The sequence below is a fragment of the Nicotiana sylvestris genome, chromosome 10 (assembly GCF_000393655.2).
Source record: "Nicotiana sylvestris chromosome 10, ASM39365v2, whole genome shotgun sequence".
In the NCBI taxonomy this organism is placed as follows: domain Eukaryota; kingdom Viridiplantae; phylum Streptophyta; class Magnoliopsida; order Solanales; family Solanaceae; genus Nicotiana; species Nicotiana sylvestris.
The window spans coordinates 172,488,069-172,497,077 of record NC_091066.1 but is presented as its reverse complement, the minus strand read 5'-3'; positions in this window follow the sequence as shown (position 1 = coordinate 172,497,077).

Below are 9,009 nucleotides of genomic sequence, written 5' to 3'. Positions count from 1 at the left end.
GTTTCATAGATGCTAGGTAATGGGTTTGTGCCAGGAAAAGGCCTGGGGGCTGAGCTTCAGGGGATTGTTCAACCTATCTCCTTGCCCAAGAATTTAGATACCTTTGGATTGGGGTTTAAACCGACTGCGGCAGATGTAAAGCGAGCACGAAAGATGAAGAAGAAAGTTTGGGTTCTTCCCAAACCCGTTCCGCGTCTCTCAAAATCCTTTATTAGAGCAAGTGCCACGGGGTCACCGGTCCCGAAAATTCTCAGGCCATTGATTGGGATGGACGGGGATTTGAATCAGAGCTTCGAAAGGCTGTTCGCTGATGTCAATATGGTAGAAGTTGGAGAGGGTTCCAGCGGAGCAGACATACAGTTTGTGGGGCCTCAGGCCAAAACCAACAATTGGATGGTTACTCCTCTACCTATCCGAGGGGAGTCCTGGTAGTAGGCTTTCATATTTCTTTCTTGTTTTTCGGATTATTCTAGGGTGTAATCCAAATCTCATTTTATTTTGTACAAGTGTGAACCCTGTTATCCCGCATTGTTAATAAAATTCTCTTTTCTTATCTCATTTTTAATTTTGTTTTGTTCTTTCCTCTTTCTGAACAGTTCTCTTTTTACTGGTTCTAATGACATGGCATGCACAACGAATCTTCGACCTAGTCTAATAAATCAATCTGACTCCGACTTAATTATACAAGAGATCGGTTATGACGATGAGTCTGAATATGACGAGGATGAAGCCTTTGAAGAAATAAACCGAGAACTATGCCAATTTGAAGAGAAACCCAAGCCTAATCTGAGTGACACCGAGGCTGTAAATCTAGGGGATGCAGATAATGTTAGAGAAACCAAAATCAACATCCACATTGAGCCAAACATCAGGAAGGAATTGATCAAAGCCCTCATCGAGTTCAAAGACATTTTTGCATGGTCATATGATGGTATGCCGGGATTAAGCACCGATCTAGTGGTTCACAAGTTGCCCACTGACCCGGCATACCCTCCGATCAAGCAAAAACTGAGAAAGTTTAAGACGGATATGAGTGTAAAGATCAAAGAAGAAGTGACCAAGCAGCTGCAGGCAAAAGTTATACGGGTCACTCGATATCCCGATTGGTTGGCCAATGTGGTACCAGTGCCGAAGAAGGATGGGAAAATCAGGGTATGTGTCGACTACCGCAATCTCAACAAGGCAAGTCCTAAGGATAATTTTCCATTGCCCAACATCCATATCTTGATCGATAATTGCGCTGGGCGCGAGATCAGATCCTTTGTGGACTGCTATGCAGGATATTATCAGATCTTAATGGACGAGGAAGATGCAGAAAAGACGGCTTTCATCACGCCATGGGTAACTTACTGCTACCGGGTAATGCCATTCAGATTGAAGAATGTTGGGGCAACGTACATGCGAGCAATGACTACTGTGTTTCACGACATGATACACAAAGAAATTGAAGTGTACGTAGATGATGTGATCATAAAGTCTTGGCGTCAGGAAGACCATGTATCAAACTTAAGGAAGTTCTTTCAAAGACTACGAAGGTATGATATTAAGCTCAACCCGGCCAAATGCGCTTTCGGTGTTCCATCAGGAAAGCTGTTAGGATTCATCGTCAGTCGACGGGGTATTGAGTTGGACCCATCCAAGATCAAATCTATCCAAGATTTGCCACCACCAAAGAGCAAAACGGAGGTAATAAGTCTATTGGGAAGACTAAATTATATCAGCAGGTTCATCGCTCAACTCACGACAACTTGTGAACCCATATTTCAGCTGCTGAAGAAAGATGTTGCGGTAGACTGGACGACGGAGTGTCAAGAGGCTTTCGACTAGATCAAAGGGTATCTGTCCAATCCACCTGTGTTGGTTCCACCTAAGCTGGGGAGACCATTGATTCTTTATCTGACGGTCCTGGAGAATTCGTTTGGCTGCGTTTTGGGGCAACACGACATTACAGGAAGGAAGGAACAAGCCATTTATTATCTTAGCAAGAAGTTTACAGTGTATGAGGTCAAGTACACTCAACTCGAGAGGACATGTTGTTCCCTAACTTGGGTGGCTCAGAAGTTGAAACACTACTTGTCCTCGTATACTACTTATCTCATTTCCCGTTTGGATCCATTAAAGTACATTTTCCAGAAACCTATGCCTACAGGGAGGTTAGCAAAATGGCAAATTTTGCTCATAGAGTTTGATATCGTCTATGTGACGAGGACGGCCATGAAAGCCCAAGCGCTGGCCGATCACTTGGCTGAGAATCTCGTTGATGAAGAATACGAGCCTTTGAGGACGTATTTTCCAGACGAGGAAGTAATGCATACAGGTGAGCTGGAATTACCCGAGGAACCAAGCTGGAATCTTTTCTTTGATGGAGCCGCAAACGCAAAAGGGGTTGGAATAGGAGTAGTACTCATTTCTGAAACAGGACGTCACTATCATGTTACAGCTCAGCTACGCTTCTATTGTAGCAACAACATGGCAGAGTATAAAGCATGCATTTTGGGTCTGCGACTAGCTACATACATGGATGTCCAGGACGTTTTGGTCTTGGGAGACTCGGACCTCCTGGTGCATCAGATTCATGGTGAGTGAGAAACACGGGATTTGAAACTTATACCATAACGACAATGTTTGCACGATCTGAGCAAGCAATTTCGATTAGTGGAATTCAAACATATCCCGAGAGTTCATAATGAGGTTGCTGATGCATTGGCCACCTTAGCATCAATGTTACACCACCCCGACAAAATGTATGTTGACCCCTTGCGCATTCAGGTTTATGATCAGTATGCTTATTGCAGCATGGTAGAAGAGGAAGTGGATGGCAAGCCATGGTTTTATGACATAAAGGAGTACCTCAAGATGGGGATATATCCGGAGCAGGCCACTGGAGACCAAAAAAGAGCCCTTCGGTGTTTGTCAAATGGTTTCTTCCTCAGTGGAGGAATGTTGTACAGAAGAACCCCAGACTTGGGATTGCTAAGATGTATAGATGCTGGTCAAGCCATGACAGTTATGGCAGAGGTGCATGTTGGAGTCTGTGGGCCACATATGAGCGGATATGTATTAGCAAAGAAAATTCTTCGAGCAGGGTACTATTGGCTCACTATGGAGCATGATTGCATCAATTTCGTGAGGAAATGCCATCAATGTCAGATACACGGAGATCTGATTCATTCTCCGCCGATAGAATTGCATACAATGTCAACGCTATGGCCATTTGTTGCATGGGGCATGAATGTCATTGGGCCTATTGAGCCGGCAGCGACTAACAGCCATAGGTTCATTCTGGTAACCATCGACTACTTCACTAAGTGGGTTGAAGCTAAAACTTTCAAGTCGGTAACCAAGAAGGCAGTGGTGGATTTTGTTCACTCCCATATCATCTGCAGATTTGGGGTCCCAAAAGTGATCATCACAGATAACGGTGCAAATCTTAATAGCAATTTGATGAGGGAGGTATGCCAACAGTTTAAGATTACACACCGCAATTCCACCCCGTATCGTCCCAAGGCGAATGGAGCAGTTGAAGCAGCCAATAAGAACATCAAGAAGATACTGAGGAAGATGGTAGAAGGATCTAGACAATGGCATGAGAAATTACCCTTTGCCTTGTTGGGTTATCGCACTACAGTCCGGACTTCCATAGGTGCAACTCCTTATTTGTTGGTATACGAAACTGAAGCAGTAATACCAGCAGAGGTTGAAATTCCATCCTTCCGAATTGTCGCTGAAGCCGGGATTGACGACGATAAATGGGTCAAAGCTCGACTGGAGCAGTTGAACTTAATAGATGAAAAAAGATTGGCAGCAGTGTGTCATGGCCAGTTGTATCAGAAAAGGATGGCAAGGGCATACAGTAAAAAGGTGCGCCCCAGAAAATTTGAAGTAGGGCAGCAAGTACTGAAACGGATCCTCCCGCATCAGATCTAAGCAAAAGGCAATTTCGCCCCAAATTGGCAAGGGCCTTATGTTGTGACTAGAGTGTTATCCAACGACGCTTTATGTATAACAGATATCGAAGGAAGATGCGTCGACATGGCTATCAATTTTGATGTAGTCAAAAGATATTATGCGTAATTTCTTTGATTATGAACGTTATTGGTTCCTTTGTTTGTACTTGGTACTTATTGGATAATGAAATGACGGAGGCAATTTTTTTTTTCTTCTATCCAAATACTTTTTAAACTTTGCTTTCCCCCTTTGAGCCTTATTTATTCTTTCATACCCCTCTTTTGGAATCACTAATGGGAAAAATATATGAAAAAAAAGAAAAAAAGAAGAAGATAAAGATCATAAGAAAACAAAGGAACCGTGGGAACTACGTTTGACCTGATTCCTCAAAGAGGATACGTAGGCGCCTCACGGCTCGGTCATAGTGCACCATAGTGTGCATAGTGTGCATAGCTCCACATAGTGTAAATATGAAAATCCCCAAGCAAGAAAACTGGGGCAAGAGTTATGTTTTTGAAGTTTCAAAAAGGGTTGATTCCAAGAGTTGTAGCGTTTCACCCGTCGAAGTTATTTTTGAATTTTTGCTAGCCTTTCTTTAAACCCACACAAAACCAACAGTGATGTCCAAAAAATACCTCCCGATCAATATCCGAGAGGTGCCAAGTCAGGCAAATGAAAGCCGAGGATAATACGCTGATCCCCAGCAAAGAAGAGGATCATAAACTGGAAATGAATTGATAGCTGAAAAGAATCTCCGGAAGAGAGAGTCATATCGGTAGCACTCCAATCCCCCGCTGAAAAAATAAAATGAGAGAGTCTTATCGGTGAAAACCTTCATAGGCACCATAAGGCGACGAAAGATGAGAGAAATAAAATGAGAGAGTCTTATCGGTAAAAACCTTCACAGACACCATAAGGCGACGGGAGCTGAGAGAAAGGAGAGAGTCTTATTAGTGAAAACCTCTCGAAGGGCACTATAAGGCGACAAGATAGATTGGCAAAAAGGCTCCGCGTTTGCGAATAGGTGGACACCTATTTATCCCCAGCAAGTGAGGCCATCAGAGAGATTAATTGATACAAATAGACTGGGTCGATTAATTCGTAATGCACGACATGATTGTTGGGACCAGTCATACCGTCCAGATAAGTTCTTTCTTTTTCTTCTCTCCCAACACTTGTTTAGAAAGATTTTTCTCTTTTTCTATCTTTTTCATTTCTTTGTCTAAAAGACTTTTTCAAGAAATTTGTTTTGAGAAGGATGTTTCAAAGTTCACTACCAGGGGCCAAAATGGTACAAAGCAAAATGTGAAGGGGACAGGCCAAAGCAAAACCAAATGACAAACTGGCCTAGAAAGTTAAGGGAAACGTGAAGAAAAGCGGAAAACGATGGTTGAAGGACTTGTGGACCAAGTTCCAAGAAGATCCCCAACAAGAACTTCGATAGATCACAGACCAAGGTCCAAGGGGGTCAGACAACAAAGAGCGGGGAAATGGTAAATGGAAAACCATCCCCAGCAGAAATACCATCCCCAGCAGACATATCATCCCTAGCAAGCAACTTTATCCCCAACCAGTTTTGGGAGCACAGAGCAAGGAAAAGGGAAAGGAAAATCATCCCCCAGCAGGAGTGACACGATCACTCACCATGTTAAAACTAACAAAACTCTCTTTGATTTCTCCAAGAAAATAAAGGTTGATGATGGCAGAAAGACACGCCACAAGGAAGGTCACCAAAACCGGGGTAGAAAATTTTCTGACGTTGTCAAAAAATTTCTCGGAAGAACGAGGAAACAAATTCAAATATTTTTATGTCTTAGTTGAACAGGAGCCCACCTGTATAACGAGATGAATACTTTGCAGTCTTTACATTTCATGTCTTAGGTCGCCCACCAGTATAATGAGGGTATACATTTCTGTTTTTCATTTCATGTCCTAGGTCGCCCACCAGTATAATGAGGGTATGCATTTCTGTTTTTCATTTCATGTCCTAGGTCGCCCACCAGTATAATAAGGGTCGCCCACCTGTATAATGAGAGGAATACTTTTCAGTCTTATACTGTAGATCTTGAAATCAGTAACCCACCGGAAGGCAGAGGGTTACCACAGGAATCCCCAGTAGGAAACAATAAAAATCCCCAGCACCGGAAAGCAGAAGGTTGTAACAAGAGGTCCCAGCACAAATTCAAGCGCATGAGGCAAAAGGAGGAAAAGATGCGTCTTGAAAGAAGCGGCCTGTGAACATTAAATTATGTCCAGCACGACAAATCTGGTGAAGAAAGCCGTATTCCCCAGAGGAACCACCGAAAAGCTTAATGAAGGAAGCCATATCCCCAGCAGACCGAATAAAATGAGGAGAACTGGTATTCAGAAAGGCAAAAGGCCAGTTTCATCCCCAAATTCACGGAAGAAAAGCACCGGGAGAAACACAAGCCGACAAGAAAGCAAGGCAACAAGAACAAGTTGAAGATAGATGAGATCTTATGATCCGTAGTCTAGCCTAGCTTCTTGTTTTCTTTTAAGCATGGTGTAACAAGGAGATCGGTAAGCAGTAATAACAGCATGCAACAACAGTAACATTGCAGTCCCAGGGTAGTCCCAGCTACCAAAATTTCCCGAACTACATTAACCTGATTCCTCTTTAGCCAGGGATATGTAGGAAACCTTTGAAGCAAAGGTTCGGTTAAATCTTTTTCAAAAAAAATGTTTCACACGGAGTATTTCACCGGGCAAAAATCGCTCGTATCCGCTCACTTTATCTTTGCACGAAAGCTCTTTGTGTTTTCGGACAAAGAGGGGCAGCTGTGAGCATGTGATTTTTGCTTCACGGAAACTACTCCAAAGAGAAATCGAAAAGTAAATAAAACAAGTTACCTTCGGGTACAATTTTGAGAATTTGCGTGACATTTTGATAATTGTTTTGTCCGTAAATAGTCGCCTTGCTATAGTTAAAAAATACAAAAATACATGTTGCATGCATTTAGGAATTAGTGGTGCATTTACGAATTAATTAACCATAATTTGGTTAAAAGAAAATCACAAAATATATGCACGCGTATTTCTTGTCATTGTGTGATTTTAGTTTTAATTATAGGTGTTAAGCAATATATGTGTAATTTTTGATTGTATAAACTATTTAGGATTTTTGTTTAATTTTGATAATTATAAGGAAAGAAGGAAAATGGGTAAAAAATGAAGGAAATCGGGATTGGGCCACCCTAGGTGGACCCAAATCCAGGCCCAAAGCAACCCTATACCCGGTCCAATTTGGTCAAGCTTCATGACGCCTCAAGCGACGTCATTTTGCTCCTTTTAATCGGAGTCGTTGGATTTAATCAATCCAACGGCCAGGATCTCATCTCCCTTACCCATTCCCTGAACCCGACCCGTTGCCTGGATTCGAACCGACCCCCCCCACTTAACCAAACGACACCGTATTGATAAGATCCCCTAATCCTGGCCATCGATCTTGATTGATCCAGCGGCCAGGATTAAACTACCCACCCCATATATAAGGCCAATCCGTCACCCCACGCCCCAAACCAAACCCCCCCTCGCACACTGTTCACCTTTGTCCCCATAACCCCCCTCTTAAACCCTAGCCGCCTTAGGATTCCCCCACCATAAACCCGGCCACCCGGACTCCGATGGCTACCAAAACAACACCCCTGATGCACCCAACCACCCTGAACACGAATCCACTAACCATTTACCTCGAATCACCTTGCAGCTTCTCGAATCTTCAATCGAAGATTCGAGCAAAAACCGGATCTACACCCACCGACCCCAAACTCATACCAAACTCATACCGGATCTAAAAAAGACCAAACGTGGAGGTCTGTCAGAATTGAAAGACGATATGGGGTCTAATCGACCTTAGTCGAAGTGTTCTCAGTTGAGAACACTCGATTAAGGTCCATTCGACCCCAAAAATGGTCGATCCCAAGTCCGATCCTGGTTTAGTTTTAATTTCAAATCCCTGAGGTAATTTTCCCTTTTCTTTTGTTCTCCTATAGATTCTGTCTGCCTTTCATGTTTGGTTTGGTTTGTTTCTGATTTTTCTGTCAATTCTGTGAACCCTGAGATAGTGTTTAGTTTGTTTTGTTGTTTTATTTGATTGCCTGTTGTATATTATAGCTCGTATAGTCGTTTAAATAAGTGTCGTCAATTAATTTGTTTGAAAATTAGAGGAAAACATGATAGTAGCTCATTAACCATGTATGTTTGCCAGGACAATAACTCATCTAGATCTGTATGCTAACATATAATGAACCTTTGGAATATGTTCAGTTTTGTCTGTGAATTAGGCTACTCGTTCAGGCAGTAACCTAAGGTTTTCATAGAAGCCTGTTCAATATTCATCACTGTTTCGAGCTTAGCCTGTGGGCTGTTGTCTTTTGCACTGTTTGGCTGTGAGTTGGTCAGGATTGGCTCCCAATATGACCAACTCTTGCCATTTGATTAGCACCCCCGTTTGAGATCTGATTTTTGAGTTGAACTTAGTTTAGAAGCTGAATATAGCTGTAGAAATCTGACAGACCAACCTAAAATCAGTATTGAGTTCAAGTTGATTAGTTAGTAGTCAGTGATTAGCTAAATCCAGGGGGGTTTATATACTTACTATTAAAGTTAGGGTAATACAGTAATATGTATTTGTTAAGGGTAATTTTGGAATTTAACAGAGATTAATCAGGGATTAAGTTAAAAGCATGTCAAGTGGTAATTAAAATACTATTAATCTAATGACAATGGGGAACAAAATAACAAGCATGGGAATTAAGTGAGTATTATAATACACCCATGACTCTTGATTAAAACAAATAGGACAAGCATGGGGAACAATATAGTGGGGATCAATAAAAGACATTTAGCATGGGAATTAAAGGGGTATGGGCAGGAAAAGGATGAAGGGTTCAAGGCAGCCTGGGGCTTGCCTGTATTCTGCCTATAAATAGGCTCATTTAAGGTAGAGTTCAGGGGTTAGAAAAATCAGAAATTAAGGTTAGACATCAGAATTTAAGAGGGGAAAAAAATCAGAAATCAGAGGTTGGACAATTTTTTTAA